Source organism: Harpia harpyja, chromosome 6 (genome assembly GCF_026419915.1).
Source record: "Harpia harpyja isolate bHarHar1 chromosome 6, bHarHar1 primary haplotype, whole genome shotgun sequence".
Taxonomy (NCBI): domain Eukaryota; kingdom Metazoa; phylum Chordata; class Aves; order Accipitriformes; family Accipitridae; genus Harpia; species Harpia harpyja.
Window position 1 is genome coordinate 69,493,920 of NC_068945.1, and position 17,018 is coordinate 69,510,937.

A 17,018-nucleotide genomic window follows, 5' to 3' on the forward strand; every position below is an offset into this window, starting at 1 on the left:
ACTGAGGTTTTTTTGTCCATGAAACACTAAGAGATCCCCTAAAAGGTCCTAAATGGTATGGATGGGAAACAATTCAATCTGGAGCACAAACAGATGTTTTCAAACTTCTGTCTTCCATCCAGGCCTGTGCTAGAGGAACTCAAGCCTGTGGGACAGCAGAAGTACTGTTGTGAGACTGTTACAAACCTACTGAGGTTACAGCTAAAGTCAAATCACCTTTTAACTCACAATCCTCCCTAAAAGGCTGCTAGAGTTAGATGTTGCTGCGTCCAACCTGTTTACAACTCAGATTGTAATACTAGAACCATCCCAAAATAGCAGCAATTCAAATACTGCCAGTAAGTAAGGGACTAAGATGCTGAGGTACATTGAAGCAAACTGAAAATTTGTTTGAAAAAAAATCAGCCATTAATCTCCTTCCAAGGAACTTAATGTGCCATAGAAAAATGGTCAAGGAAAATTTAAAAAAAAAAAAAAAAAAAAAAAAGAAATAGCTCAGCAGGCCAGGCCTTTCCCAAGCTACCATGCTTTTTCTGAAAGGGTATATTGGTGCTTTCCTTTATGGAGCAATACAATTTTAACTACTTTCCATTAAAACAAAAAATGTATTTATCCACAGAAAAACATGATCAGAACATAATTGACAAAGCATAGTAACCTTTTAGCTCGTCAGGAGACAAGACTGCAAGACAACACATGCTTCAGATACTGTTTCCTTCAGAAGGAAACCTGTTTGAATCAAGAGGCAGTCTACACCCGATGCCAATAAAAAAGATGCTTTTTTTATAAATAAAATTGGTAGTAGACTGAAACTACGCATTTCTGAGTCAGCAAGTGGACAGCTGGGTAAGCAACATCAATACTGCTCATGGGCATGTGAATTTAAACACACGTGCATTTGATCTAGTTTTTATGGGCATATGTCCTGCTTCAGTGCACGGTGCCTACTTGAATTTTGGCATTTTTGGAAACAGTTAGCTATAAGCAATGACTGGGATAATCAATAGCAAGGCCATCATGTTTATTTAAAGATGAGTCCACTTGATTCAAACAAGGTCTAATAACCATCAATCTACCACAAACTCTTTCCTCCCTCCACCACCTCCGTTCCAAAAGAGACCAAGGTACATGCTGCAACGTACGAAGGTCACTTGTTTCCTCGGTGGCACTATTAGATTTTCTCACTCTCTATCTTTCCTGCCTGTTTAAAAGAAGGTATAAACTGGAAAAAAGGCAATAAACTACTACAGCTCTTCAGTAAACCCTGCAGCCTGCCCAACTGTGCACACAACAACACAAGCTCTAGTAATTAATTTCCAAGTTGTAACTTGGACTAATTCTAGTTTAACCTGAGACCTGGCTTCATTCAATGCAGGTTTACTACTTTTCCAACTCTGCGCTATTTTCAAACCTGCACATTTTCCTTCCACAAAATTTCCAAATGTCTCCAGAATCATACACTGAAGAGCACTGAGCGTTATCTTTGAGTGTTGAAACCTTGGGTAGTTATTCATATATTGATATTATTCCCAAAGGATTCCTGATACAAGTCAGGCTTTGTGGGCAAACACCTTGACTGGCAGTTTCTGCTGGTGATTACCAACTTGTTGATACTGTTGTTGCCCCAGCAGCAAAGCATCTCTGTTATGCATCCAAAGGGTCCACGCTTGGATTTGAACAGGGATTCAGGCACAGGGCATGAAAGGAAAGTTGTTCTTGATTAATTTTAGAGATGAGCATTCATTGTTCCAGAAAAGGAAAGTTTATTCCTGTTTCCCTTCAAAAACCAGAACAGTTTCAGGTATAAGGAAACCCTAATGATATGATGATGCCTGCAAAGACATTTCCTGGTAGTTGTAGCTTAGTCCAGAAGCCTTGGATGACAGCCAGAAGTATTTTTAAAGTCATTTAAAGTGCTTAAAAAAATATGAGGATAAAGTCCCTCTCATCACACAGTGCAGTTGCTTCATGACTGTGTCAGAGGTTCCTTTGATGTACTGTCAACTATGATCAATGGCTGTTGACACCATCACTGGAAGAATACCAGATGCAGGAGGGAGCAAAGCAAACTAAAATAGCAGAAGCCGTACCATCCAAACCAGCAGAAAACAACAGAATCTGAACATAAAACCCATAAATTCTACATTAAATTTAAACCCACATGGATTAAAACGAAGGTCTCATCTGCTCAGTGTAATCTGTGGTGTGAATGTAAAGAGATATAACTCAACCCATACAAAACCACATGGGTTATCCCACTGTAGAAACTGTCCTCTACCACCGCCATCTAGTTTAATGTTGCTTCACGGGTGCTTTAAACTGCGCCAAAAATAAAATGTCCACACCAGAAAAAATGATGAGGTACACCAGCATGCCTGGAAAAACTCTCTTACACAGACAGGGCTTGGACTTATTTTTATCCTTTAGACCGCTGAAGCGGTTTTACTTCAGATGCTGTAGAAGCACAAGAGACTGCCCTCTGAGACAGTCTTAACTTAGAGATGAGCATTTATCTGCTGGCATTTTAAATCATGCAGCTATTTTTACTAACTCATCCAACACAATGCCTAATTCATCTGAAACCCTGTTCAGATTAACAATAAATAAAAGAAACGCTGGGTCTCACTTCTTTGGCAGTTTAAAGAATTTTAAAAGGATACAAAATATGAATTATCTGAATGAAGACTGAATGAGAAGGGTTGAGACCCAGAATATTTTGACAGAGACCTGCTCTGCGCTCTCCCACACATGCACAGCTCACTCGTGCCATGTGTGCTCAGATCCCTCCTAAGAAAGCAGTCGCTACATGAAAGGGAGCTCGGGCAACAAGTTTTAAATGAAAAGAGGGTAGATTTAGATCAGACATAAGGAAGAAATTCTTTACGATGAGGGTGGTGAGACACTGGAACAGGTTCCCCAGAGACATGGTAGAAACATTCAGGGTCAGGTTGGACAGGGCTCTGAGCAACCTGATCTAGTTGAAGATGTCCCTGCTCATTGCAGAGGGTTGGACTAGATGACCTTCAAAGGTCCCTTCCAACCCAAACTATTCTGTGATTCTATGATTCTACAGTTCTGAAAGGGGGTGGGAACAGCTAACCGCCTTGTCAACATCCAAACCACCAAATGTAAAGTTCTCATGTTCAAGTTTTGCAACCAGACCTTACTTCTGCTTGGGCATTTCAGAGCTCACTCGATGAGCAAACCTCTCTTCTGTAAGCCAAAACCATACAACCAAAGAAGTCACTGTGAAAAAGCGTGGGCTGTCTTTCTTACAAAACTTGCTTCTTCATCAAATAGAGTTCTGTATTTTCTTTGCAAATAATCCTGGTTGTCAGAATTCAGGCATCATATTTTCATATCAAGAGTGAGTCACTATGGGCAGAACACCATAAGGGAAGAGTTCACCTGTATTCTGTAATAGCATCCATGTAAAAATGAGTATGACATTTTATAACTAAAATGTAAGAATTAGCAAATCACCAACACCAAACAGAGAGGCCAACTCTCTCACAGCCTGCTCGGTGCGCTATAGCACAACCTTTCCTAACCAAAGGTTTTGGGAAGAATGAAATCCCATCCCAGCCAGCTGCACGGCACTGCTGCACAGGGGAACTAACCATATTTGATGGACGCTCTGAGCTCAAGCAGCAGCTCTGCCTTCTACAGTGATACAAGCAAGGATTTAGAAATTACACAGGAGGAAAGACAGAGGACTAAGAGACACACAGGCTTTTTCAGAATCCACTTTATAAGCGATCAATGTCAGCAATTAGTTTAATAGACAGGTTAACCTTTCCAGCTCAGGTTATCGTCCCTGTACTTATTTCAGGCTGGTCAGGTCATCGACCCTCTTCTCTTCCCAGTGATGAGACTTGGGAGAAAGGCTGCATTACATGACCCACCTAGTGTGCTCTAAACAATTAGCCTAGAATTGCTGAAAAGATCTTAAATTTAGATGATACAGGAACAAACCAGATGCTATGGGAAGCCACAGTAACTAGTGAAAAAAGGGGCAATAAGCTTGCATCAGCTCATGTCTCTGAAAAAAGCCAGCCAGCCTGCATCAAGCTTCTCCTCATCCTCCTTTCACCTAAACATCAGGGGGGTCAACACCTAAACTTACAAAGGTGCATGCAGAGGTCTAGGCTGGTGCCTACAGAGGCCCAGCTCTCCACAGCACGGTCAGGTTGTTTAAAAAGGTACAAACCAGCCTGTTAGCTAGTGATGGACCCACCAAAATGCAAAGAGCAGGGCACTGATGAAGCCTCATGGCCTGCAAACACTCTGTTGTAGAGGAGGGTTTGTAACGGCGTTTTCCCCAAAGTCATGCCTTGTATTTAGCATACTGTAAAGTAAGCAGAAAGGAGAAAGGAAGAGACAAGCCAACGTTGTGGTTGCTCAGTTGGCTCAGGGGACATCAGATGTTCCTGGGGCTTTTTAATTGGGTTGGTTTTTTTTTTTTTAAATTTGCTTTGTTTTTTTTTAATTAAGTAATTAAGAGGACTTATTTGAGAGGGCCAATTTTACATATCCATTCTCAAGAATAATCCCTCTGGCTCATTTCATAATTTGTTTCAAAGGAAAGGAAAAACTCCTGGTTTTTCTTTCCCAACCCATTTTCTGTTTGATCCCTGCACCGTAGTCAGAACCAATTTCTTATCAACAGCCCTGCTCTACACAGGAGCTCAGCACATAGTACTTTGTCTGGCACTACAAAGCAGTCTCGAGACTAGTGTAAAAAGAAAAAAAAAAAGGTAAAAGAAAAAAAATCTGCTTCATCATTCAAGCTGGTCACTCTCCTCATGGTTTTAACTTCAATGAAATACTGCTCCATGCTCAGCAAGCCGAGTGTTTTCCAGAAAATGTGCAAGACCTCCTCCCTTTCTTCCACTCTTTTTGTAAAGTTGACAAGCATCTGGAGTTTAATATGCCCTTAATGGATTCAAGCCTCTGCTGTAAATAAGTCGTTTGCTTTGCATTAAACAACCGACATCACACTGGTACTTTTGTTCTTGGAGGCAATTGCGGAGAGTTAATCAACGGGGCTCCTGTGATCCGGGTGTGTTAATTCTCATGCAGCAGCTCTGTGGGCTGCAGGGTGGCTGCTGCAGCCATCAGCTGCCGCCTGCTAAGCCCCTTCTTGCAGCTCTCCAGTGGTGTTCAGCCATGTAGACCAGCACCTCTGCTAGGAAATGGGCCTCTAAATCAAGTTTTAGCCATTTGCTGCTCAGTTGGCTTTTCCCCTTCCCCTAGCTTGGAGGGGAGCCGTGGTGCTTACTCATTAAACGCTGCTTCTTCAACGATGCTGCAAGGAGGTAGCAATGATGATCAGCGCTATTCTCGTGCTTGCCTCCAACCCTTGGCCATCGCAGCGAGGCAGGAGCAAAGTTTCGCAGTGCAGGTCGCAAAGATGCTGGCGGTGGCACGCAGGGCTTCACACATGCAAAGCATGTGCCCTGCTGAGCTGCATTCCTCATCCTAAAAGCCCGCTGTAGCACGTAAGGTAGACCACACCACCCCAATTTATTTTAAGAACTACCAACTGTTTGCAGCGGCAACAGCTCACCCGCCTGCCTGCCACAGTGACCATCGGCACTGGTGTCATCTCGTGAGAGGGAGGGATCTAAAATACCTTCGATGATGCAGGCCAACGTGATGTTTTTTCAGTTAACTAGGTTTCATACTTCATATATTCAATCAGATTAAAAAGCACTTCCTATGCACTTAGTACATAAGAATCTTTTATTTGAAAAGGTATTTCAAACTTCTGGCTCTACATCTAGATAAACTCCAAATTCCCTGCAAAGACAGCCTGGAATAATTCATAAGTGAAAACCGATCCAGCAAGAAATAAATCATTTGCCATTTACCAATAAAATCAAATCCTGTTTGAGTGTAATTATACCTTTGAAATTGTCTGGTACTGCTTTTTGCTATTCTGGCACAAAGCCCTCTATGCATTTTTTAAAGCATCCTGATACAGTTGGTTTCTAATCAGCAGATGTCAATGGTTATACTAACCATGAAGAACTAACCTCATTCAGAAACAATGGCAATACAAACCAAGAGATCGTACACCGTGATTTTCACACGGAGCCATGACTGAAATCACTGGTGTTCATCAAACCTCATTAATCTTGAGAGATTTGTGTCTACCCTCCAATTACAACCGCCAGAAATGGTCCGGTTTTGATAGCTCCTGAGATGGTCTGAATTAGAGGAGCTGCCGACCTCCAGTTGAGGGGATGATTAGAAGACAACCTCTAACAGAGGAGAGACGGCCAGTCTTGGCTTGGTGCTGTCCTGGTTGCGTTTCTCCTCTATCTGGGTCAACGCTGGCTGGTACCTGGAAGCCACATCTCATGCAAAGATGTCCATCTCCCAGCCAGGCCTGACTCACACAGGCACGGAGCTCGCTCGCAGCGTTTCCTGACGATGCTGGTTAAGAAACCACTTCCAGGTGAAGTCTGAGATGGCTTCTGTGAGTGCAGCTTACAACCGAAAGCACACGGGAAAGCCTCCATCTCCCATCACTCGGCTGCACCACGTTCCAACAAGCGAGACCCAGACCTTCTCCTGGTCTTTACTCCACGGGGAGAAAAGAAAGAGGATCTTCACATCCTCCCTAGCAGGTGGTTTCAGACTGCCGATAGCAGAGATTTAGCTCTTTCCATGAGGTCCACCTGTCACGTTGCATTGGCATCTGTCACTGATTAAATATTATTCATTAATTTGCCTTCAGGATAAATTTGATACTGTTCTTGTATAAAATTGTGCCTAGAGGGAATTACCACTGTGGGTTTGATAAGGAAATAATGCTATTCACCAGGGGCAAGACTGATTAATATCTATCTTACCACAACTCATTTAAAATGCACATTTAAATCCCCAAATCCTATTTTTCCATGGCTGTGGAAAAAGTCTTCCCTTGCTCATGGAGAGAATTTGCTGGCCTACACTTCAATCCAATAAAAAATGGCTTTTTTCTGGTGAAGCGTCTGTCACTCAGAAGCTGTGCAAGGTTTTAGATGGGACTGACTTTCCGGGACCTGAGACATTGCCTCCTGTCAGCAGCAACAGCTGATACCCTGCACAAAGGCAAGATAAGACATGCTAGTTTACACCTCTCCTATCAAGATTGAAGCGAACATCTCATTTCACACTGGCTCACAGTGGCACATGGACGGTTGCCGCTTGTCAGCAGAGTCGCAGTAACTCAAGCACTAAGAGGAACTACAGAAACTAGCTCTCATTCCACAGCGTCCTCCTGTGGCATAATATTAGTATAATGATCCTTTTAATTAGGATGGAAGAAAATTCCCTATGCTACCAGTCTCAGCATGAAAAGACCTAAAATAAAATTGATCCTAGAAAACAAAACCAAACCCCCTTCTATTAACGTGCTCTTTTTATCAGCATTTCACATAAAAGAGCAAACACATCACACTGCAGGAAAAACTTCACACACAGAAAGTCTGGAAAAGAAACAAATAGGATTTTACACATATTTATTAGGCATAAAACCTCCTATTTGCTGCTGAAGTTTCTGCTGAAAGCCACCATTTGGCAACGTGATAAGACATTCATTTCATGACACACGATACAATTTGCAACGGGTCCTTTTCGCAGCTTAACTTCACATACTTAGCACCAAACCCAGCAGAAAGCTACGGGCCAAAGGTAAGGATGAGGTGGTTTCTACTTGAAGACTCTTCTCAGGCTTCGTCACAAAGGCGATAGCGAGCGCGGGGAGGACTTCACCGCAGCGCTCCACCCAGCTGCGCAAGGCGAGCTGGAGCAGACGCCTGGTCTCCCTCCTGCCCAGGCCAGCAGGAAGCAGAAGCAGCACATCGGAGAGAACATGAAGGTCTCCAGGAGAAAAAAAAAAAAAAAACAACAAAAAAACAACCAAAAAAACCAAACCAAAACACTTTTAAATTACCCCAGCAGCTGAAATGGGCTGGACTGGCTGCCAAAGCAGTTTCTCTTCAGTTGCTTGCCTCAACCAGAGCAATGGTAGCTCACACAGAAAGCACAGCATGTACATGCAGGACTCCACTTTTTTTTCCAAATTTTAAGCAATTCACATAAGAAAAAAAAAAAAAGTACTACAGTGGAATCAGTCCTCCCCATGAAGACACCAAGAAAAAGGTTAGCACACATCCAGCGTTCGGAAACCCATGGGAAGGGCATACCACCACATCCTGGCCCATGTCAGCCAGCGAGCGTAATCCAAAACTGGAAGTCAAACTACACCGTAAAATCGTAAACCACGGGGTGGAATTCTCATTTAGCATTCCCGTGCTTCCCCCCAGGCTCTGCAGGTTTCACATTAAGCATTTGGGGTGCAATACACAGAGGTGACTCTCCCTTACCAGTATCCACCAGTAACACGTGGGGCAGAACCTTCTTCCCCAAGTTTTTTGCAGGATATGTAGTCTGACATGAGTCTAGGAAACATAATGTATGATAAATGGCATTCTCAAAGATAATACTTTGTCAGCTTACACATTCCTTGACTTTATTTAAAGAACCACACAGAAATCCCAATTTCAAATTATTTTACTTTCTGGGCATAGCCCAGAAGTCATTTTAACAGTGTGAAGCAAGTTAGTCATCTCTAGCTGATACAGCTTTTTTAATTAACACACAAAGTGGCCTTTTAAGAATTACTAACCCAATAAGCGCAACTGCCGAGAGAGCTGCTATTTGCTGATCGCCAACAGCATTCCTGGCACTGCACAAAGGCACAGCCCTCGCCCCAACAGGATTACTGCCTAAAAGACAGAGCGCAGCCCTAGCTGGCTGCATTAAGGTGCAAATGTTCCCATTTTTAATCCTCTTTTATCGAGAGAGAGGATTAGTGGTTATGCTGGACTACCACAGAAAAACATAATGGAAGCGTGTTTTACCGAGGGATTCGAGCGAGAGGGTGGCAATGTGACACACCACAGCCTTGTCTAGACTGAGACTCAGAGGTGTGAAGTATCCCGTTAACTGTAACATCCAGCATGGACAAGGTCTGCTGTCTTCAACCTTGGCTAGATGGATCACCTTAAGGACTTGGTCCTCACGTCGCTTTAATTCAACCGATTTAGCATATGGTAAAGGCAGTCGATGCAGCCCTAACCATGTGTAATTATCTAACTTCCACCCTAAAATGGCAAGCCTGGCCCACCCCTCATTGATGGTTCTGTTAATGATGCAGTCTTCAGAGAGATACTTAATACGGTCTGGTTGATCCTAAACCTCGCGTGAGTTATACCAGTATGACTGTAGCTGGTTTTAGGAGGGGTGGTGCCACCTTAGCTGGATGAGGAAGGGTACAGCTATTCAACCTGTGTACGCAGAAGGTCCCAGGCAATGGACTAAGTAGTGATGAGTTGTCCCAGACCACAAAACAAACAAACAAAAAAACCAAACCAAAAAAAAGCCAACTCTCCTCTTGTAGTCCTATACTTTTACTCTTTTAATTCATTTGCCCTCCGATCCTGCAATACATACTGAAACCCTCTATGTCATGAGCAGACAGACAGATTAGGAATCCAGGCCATTCTGTCTTCCAGAAAAAAAAAAATTAAATCCTGTAGCGAAAATACATACTACAATAGCATTTGTTTTCAAGATCTTATTCTACCTAAGTTTGGGGTTCTTTTCATACAGCTGTTTAAGAGGAGAGGTTGTGCACTCACAGGTCTGCAGACAGCCTCTGATGTCAACTACCGTACCTGCATTCACATGAGGAAGAACTGGGGGATTCTCCTCCAGGCTCACAAAAACGGGCATCTCTGGTTACCCTGCAGGGCCCTTTAGGGCATCTGAGGTGACAGAGTACAGCGAGGCTCGGTTCAGTGCCAGTAAAAAATGGGATACCTCCTCCCCTTAGCACCTGGAACTGGGAAAAAGGAAAGGACAGGTTCCCTCCCAACTGTTTCCTGCAGTTCAAGAACACGTCTGCTTGCCTGCCCCATAAGACTGCGGATGAGGAGGAAAAAGTCTCCAGCAAAACCACTGGAAACTAATGAGCAAAGACCCTGAAAAGGGAAAGTGTCACCTCCATAAACGAAGCACCAGGCATACAAGAAAATCCAGTGCATGTTACATTTGCAGCTGCGTATTGTGCAGGATTAAGATTTGTGTTTTCTGGAAAAAAGTGCATCTACAGCCCAACTAGATCAAAGAGATTTGCCTGCGAGTTATTTAAGTCTTAAGTAACTGCACGCTGGATTTAACTGCTGGTTCAAACATTTTTCTCTCCAGAATTGACAAAGAGCCTGTTAAGCAGGCCACCGTGTTCTCCAAGCGCCCTGCTTAGTACTCAGCTGTCTTCCACACGGGCAAAACTGAACACTCAAGACCCAAGCCATTTGTTAAAAGATGAAGCAGGGTTATATCACACACAGGAGTACATCCACTAATACTCTTCTTACTAAGCAGTTATTTCCTTCTATCTTATGAGAAGGGGCATAGGTCAGCATGGCTTATGGGAGTACTACTCTATGAGAATCTCAAACTTCCCACGCACGTGGAGAACATCCAAGATTGAGCCATCATGGTTTTCCCATCCTGACCCACCTTAAGTCAGCACTCAGGTGGGGCTTTTCCTGCTTTGAATACACAGCACAGTAGCAAATCCCATGGGAATTCAAAGTTTTCAGAGTTCCTGCAATGCACAACCATGTATTTGAAAGTGATTGTACACTGAAAATGGACCATGAATTTTTATTTGCTGCTACATTTTGTACTTTAGATGTCTTTCACATTTCTTCACCACCACCTCCATCTACATATGCTTCTCATTATCAGGGTTTAAGTATTACAGCTATCACAGGAACATACACCATTTCCTTCTCGAGCAAGAGACCCAATTTACTGATTTACCTGCCAATTGCCATGAATACTCATGATGCAGAAATAATAAGCCTGGAAAAAACTAACTTGCAACCCAAAGCAACTATGAGAAGAGCTTCGAATCAGCACGCATTTTCTAGGGAGCAAAGGGAGCAGGACTCTTTGAAGTCCCTTCTTTTTCAAAAGGGAAACCAGGAGTTAAAGGATTTTCTTTGTGCCCAAGAAAGCGGCTGCAGAAGCAGCAGAAGAGACTTTAATGGCTGACAGCAATAATAAACTTACGGGGGGAAGAATTAATTTACACACCATTCCTCTCTAGAGGATGTTGCAAGGTAAATAAAGCATGGAGACTCGGGGGGTGTGGTCTTGCAAGTATTTTTGACCCAGACTATGGGGAAGTTTTCCAAGCCTCGAAGTCATCCCCATTTGATTACTTTAATTAGATGGTTATGTAATAAACAGTGGGAGGGACTCAGTTTCTTTTGGACTGCATTTCTTGATCACGCTGGTTACAAGAAAGAAGCATGCTCTATAAATGAAAATATACTTTTATGTTTTTCTGCTTATGTATTTGAAGTCAGATGAATTTTGTAACAGTACTGAAAAAGTTGAGTTACCCTCCAAGTCGCTATCAGTCTGCAGCATCTGAGCAATCCATTTATTATTTATAGGCAATACAGACAGCACACAGAGCAAACAGATAAAAAAATTCACACATCTGCCTTATACACAGCCTCACAGAGGCAGAAAGCAATCAACACCCAACAAAAGCAATGCCAGTGAGGAAGCAGAGGTTCAGAGCCCAGCACCAAGAGCAGAACGCACCTCACCATGCTCCGTGTGGAGGAGACACCAGCCCTCATCCTCCAGCACAAAAACAGGCTCTATTACCCACTGAAAGCAGTATGGTCTGTAAGAAAGGATAAAAAACAGCAAGAAAAGGAGATGCTGGACTTCCCAACCCTATAGAGCTAATGCTTGGATGGAACACACCTTCCATCATAAGCGTCCTAAGAGTCTTTGTACAGCTGCATCTTTCTTACAGGAGGGGGAAAAAAACCCCACAAAACCAAAAACCCACCACGTTATTTCATTGACATCAAAACGTCAATGCGCATCAGGACGCCTATCACTCTCCTACGTGCTCCACCAAATATAGTCTCCACCTCCCCATTTTCTATCTGTCAATAGAAGGGACTCCTTCTTGGAGTTTGGCAGGCGACTCATCCACAACAAAACCAGAGCAGCCTCAGACAGAAGTCCTTCCCATAAAGCTAAACGCATCAAGTGATCTCCAAAACAAAGTGGGCGTACAGACTTGATTACTTGGCCGTCCTCTCCCAGCTGCCCCCTTACTAACAATCCTGGTGAGAACACAAGGTCTGGTCCTAGTTAGAAACTGTACTATTCCCAAAAGGATAACGGGCTCTGATGTCTCCTAGTGAGTGGTGCCATTGCACAGGGAGGAAGGACTCCAGCCAACCTTCCCAATGGGACCGGCAACTGGTTCAACCCCACCAGTTTTTGGGACAAAGCAAAAGCAACAGGGCTGGAATCAGCAAAACACCACAACTATTGAAGCCTGTTGCAATGGCTGCAGTGGATACAGAATTGACCTGGATTCTCCCCAAAGCAGGATGGTGCCTGGATGGTCCAGGTTTAGCCTAGACAGGTGAGAGGTTCCTGCCACCCATGGAACAAAGCCCTGGCAGCCTGCACGACTCCAGACCTTAAAACCTTTCTCCACACTCCACTGCTAGTGGTACAGCCTTGACGTTGGAAAGCGGTGAGAGTTTCTGGTGGAAGCTTAAGTTTCAGGTGGAAGCAAAGAGAAGATGCTAGTAATGTTCAGCATTTTATGGTTTGCAATACTTGAAAAACAGGATATATTTACCTGGTTTAGATTCACACACAGAACGAGCTGATGAAGAGATTCACAATAGCTGACACACAAATTCACTCACTAAAGCAAGTGACGAACAGATCGGGGCAAGGGCACGTATCTGCATTCAACAGTGGGAATGTGAGAAACTATTAAACTGATCCTCTAACAAACAACTGCATTCAAAACCATAAGAGGATGGATTACCTTAAAACACGGAAAAACATTGCCCCAGCACCGAGAGACCACACTAGAGACTGTGTGCCACTTGACTCCTTCACATGGAGGGTCTTCAGTGGTTCATGAGACTTTCAGCAGGACGAACCTTACTGAAGATCCAGAAGAGCATGATAACCAGCAACAGAGCTCTGAATCTGGTGTGAAAACTAAACTGGAGTAAGTGGAAACTTTTATCCTTAATTTTGATTTACAATTGGCTGTAGCCAGTCCTAATTTTAGACAAGCATGCTTAACAAGTGGCTATGTATCAAACAGCTAATGAAGTTCATTAGGGGAGAGCTGCATGAGTCACAAGTATCCGCTTAAAATGCCGCCTCAGCACCATTTTCCATCTTTCTACTACAGTAACTACTACATAGTAAAAGTAAGATCCCCACCATGCAGCACAAGTTATTTAAAAAGATCAAGGGGTGTATTTTAAAATTATTTTATTAAATAACTCAAGCCGGATAATCAGTAATACAAAAAAAATCTCAACTGTATTATTTTCCTCTGCATCTACTTCAGAAGCAGCATAAGAAAGACAGAGGCTAAATTTTACAGTACCTCTTGCACTGACAATCATCAACATCAGCTGATTTCTACTGACAGCATGCAATGTTCTTATGTATAAAAGTCTGTACTAAATTTTCTTGGTAAAAGGGATACAGGGGCACAGCAGAGTCACTGCAGTCTGCTTCCTTCCTAGAGGATACTTTTCCAGATCAGAAGAGGGTAAGGCAAAAAAAATAGTGATTCCCAAAGCCTTCAAGAGATGGAGAAGCTGCATGGAAATCTCCCTCAGTGGGTAAATGAAGAGCAGGTGGAAGCAGTAATGGAAATATTCCCAGAACATGTACATGCACATGGCAGCGTAAGTTTGACATGATGTAGCCTAGAAGCAAGATTTACAATAAAGGCGGCCCCAGTGCTCCCAACCTGGGCTCCTGCAGTCATGTGGTTCTTTATTTTCACTTACGAGGCTGAATCTTCCAGCTTGAGCTTGCCAGAAGTGAAACTGGCTGGTTTAAGTCTAAGAAAAGATGATTCAGGCTCCTGAGTGACAGAAAAATTATGAAATTCCAACACTTCAAGTAGTCCTCATGCCAAAATACCTGTAGTCTGAAAGCTGACATCTGTGCAGCCGACCAATCATGGGGCTTTTGTCCAGGAAAGGTGAGACAATTAATCGAAGTGCAATATTACAGCGCATAAAACCCCTGCGTGGCGAACGTTACTCAGAAACAAAGTGGCCTTCACTCACCGTAGCTTAATCCTCTATGAGTTTGTGCCACACATTTTCCCGATGGAGCTATAGAGAACCTCCGACCAACACGGCACACACTAAGGACTCTCGCTGGTATAGCTGTTTTTTGCCAGGACGGCTTATCTGCTCCTGGGGTCAGGGTATTTGTTGTTCTGGCACACCAGGCAGCGCAACTGGGATGGCACAGTCCACATCCACAACACAAACTCGCATCAGGGTAACTCATATGCTCGTTACACAGAGCACGGCCAGGCCAAGTTACCTCCAAAGGAGCATCCGTGCAACACAACAGGTACGAAGTGAAAATGCCGCGAGTTAATGGGGTCCACAGAAAGATTTCGATTCAACAGAAAGGCCACTTTCACTGCTCCACGCCAAAAATCATATTGCCTACACAGACGCGAACACTGGCTCTATCCAGGCTGCCAACAAACGACGCTTTACAAGACCCGTGCTTCATTCCACCTATATAACGTGAATGTACATCAGGCCACACACTTTGTAAAGCGCAGATGCCATTGCGGTACGTGAAATTGTAAGAACTGCACAAAACACGTACTGGATGAGGCAGAGGGTTCCCCAGCTTGCTGTATTTATGGCCTGTGCGTAAGAGCCCATGCCTCGTTCACCGTAAAGCCTGTACAAAAAATTATGTGAGACTTCTGAAAAACAACTGCGATACAATAAAGTACAATAAAAAACAACTGTGACACCCTATAAAACAGTAAGCACGTGTAGAAAATTACATAAGCATATGAGATTATTTAATTACTCACTACACTATAACACTTATCCATGACGGACAAGATTAAAGCCCTGAAAAAAGAGTTAATATAATCATGCCCTTTCCAAAGTTACCATCGTCATATACGGCCTTTTTCACCCTCCATGAAAAAAAACTGTTGCTCCCAGTTTTACCACAGGCATGAAAATCTAAATTAAAAAGATGAACAATTTCTCTCTCATCTCTTTCCCCAACACTAGGGCATTACAAGTTCAATATAGCAGGTTTTAAAAATGAGCAACTGTGATGCAGATGAACTAGAAGACAAGGTAATGCTACTGCTAAAGGGAGGATGGAGACAAGTTGCCATGATGTCACGAACAAAACTCTGAAAAATAACAACTGCACACAGCCACCACAATGCTGAAAATACTCTCACCGTGTCCAGGACACAGGAAGAGAGTCTAAAACCATGCTTGGACAGCAGCAAGGCTAACGCACTAGAGACAAAAACCAGAACAGCAATGCCCTTCCTAAGATAAAAATCCTGAATTCTGGAAGTAAGGAAGATGGTTCCAGCGGAGGAGGAAAAAAAATAAAGCAGAGATCCAAATCTCGAAGAGGTGCACAGAAAACATCTCCCCACGCTATGAAAATTATCTGTAGCTGCAAGAAAGCTAGGACTTAGTAACCCCACGCATATGAAGACTTTTGAGCCGAATACTTCTGCCCTGTAATTATTATTTACACTAACAAGGTTCTGAGCACCTCAGTCATGAACCAGGTCTCTCCTGAGCCAGATGTTGTATAACCCCAGAACAAAGAGACACGACTTATACCCCCTTTTGGGCATATTAGAGGGGGAAGAAAAAAATAAAAAAAAAACATTCTGCTTGCGTGATTAGCAGCATTTAAACTCGGTGCCCTCCCAGCAGCAGCCCCGCTCCCCAACTCATATGCAAAAGGGCAGCGCCGGCCCAGGACGCTGCCACAAGGCATCCATTTGCAGTCAGCAAAAGGAAAATTTAAAAAAAAAAAAAAAAAGACGGAAAAAAAAAAGGGGGGGGGAGGATAAAAGGGGGAAAGAAAGGAAAAAGGCAGAAGAAAAGCCCCGCAAATGGCTGCAGCCGCGACCCAACTTCCCTCCCCGCAGCGGGACGGGCTCGTAGCGGGGCCGGAGCAACCTGCTCCCGCAGCCTGCCACGGCCGCCTCGGCCAGACGCGTGGGCCCGGGGCCGGCCCGCAGCGGCCTCCCCCTTTCCCCCCTTCCCCGTCCCCGCTGCCCCCCCCCCCCGGGGGTGTGTGTGTGTGTCTGTGCGGAGGGAGGGAGCGGAGGGCGGGAGCCCGGTTCCCCCCCCCCCCGGGGCTCCCGCGGCCGGGAGAGGCCCCCGGCGCCCCGCAGGCCCCGCAGCTTCCCCCCCACTCCTCCTCCTCCGCCTTCGGCGGCCGGGCGGGAGCGGCCCGCCACGGGGCCGCGCTCCACCATCACCGCCGCCCCCCCCACCACACACACACACACACACACACACACACACACACACACTCCTTCCCTCCCTCCTTCCCTCCCCGACCCCGCCGGCGGGGCCTAGCGCGGCCTAAGGCGTCCCCGCGGCGGCGCTGAGGGGAGGCGCGGGCGCCGGAGCCGGGGGTGCCTGGGCGGCCGGCGGGGGCCCCCGCGTTGCTGCGGCTGCGCCGGGCTGGAGGAGCTGGGAGATTGCGCGGTAGGACACTCACCTCAGAGCGGCTGCGCTGCGGCGGGCCTGCGCCGTGGAGCCTCTGCCGGGCTGGCGGTCGGGGAGGGGAGCCGAGCGGGGACGCGGAGCGGCTCGCCCTGAGCCGCCGCAATGGCGAGCGGGAGAGGCGGGGACCGGCGGCGGCGGCGGCGGCGGGAGGAGGCCGGGGGGGAGAGGGAGAGAGGGGGGGGGGGGAAGGAGGAGGAGGAGGAGGAGGAGGACGTATGGCGTCATAGCCCAGCGCCGCCGCCATGATGAGGAGGGCGAGGGAGGCGGCGGCGCCATGTGCGGGAGGTCGGGGCGGCGGAGGGGCGAGGGAGGAGGACGAGGAGGCGGCGG

The 17,018-nt window shown here is 45.3% G+C and overlaps 1 protein-coding gene across 3 annotated transcripts in view; it reads right to left on the bottom strand.

Moving 5' to 3' along the window:
• The window catches only part of NRF1 (nuclear respiratory factor 1), a 73,000-nt gene extending 56,147 nt beyond the window's left edge, over positions 1-16,853 (bottom strand). For 2 of the 3 annotated variants that reach the window (XM_052789986.1, XM_052789985.1), the window contains exon 1: positions 16,681-16,853. The gene's annotated coding sequence lies outside the window, so the exon portion shown is untranslated. Of the gene's footprint in view, positions 1-12,943; positions 13,111-16,680 lie in introns of all 3 variants that reach the window. The other variant, XM_052789988.1, reaches the window with a different exon arrangement.
• Between the last annotated feature and the right edge of the window lie 165 nt (positions 16,854-17,018).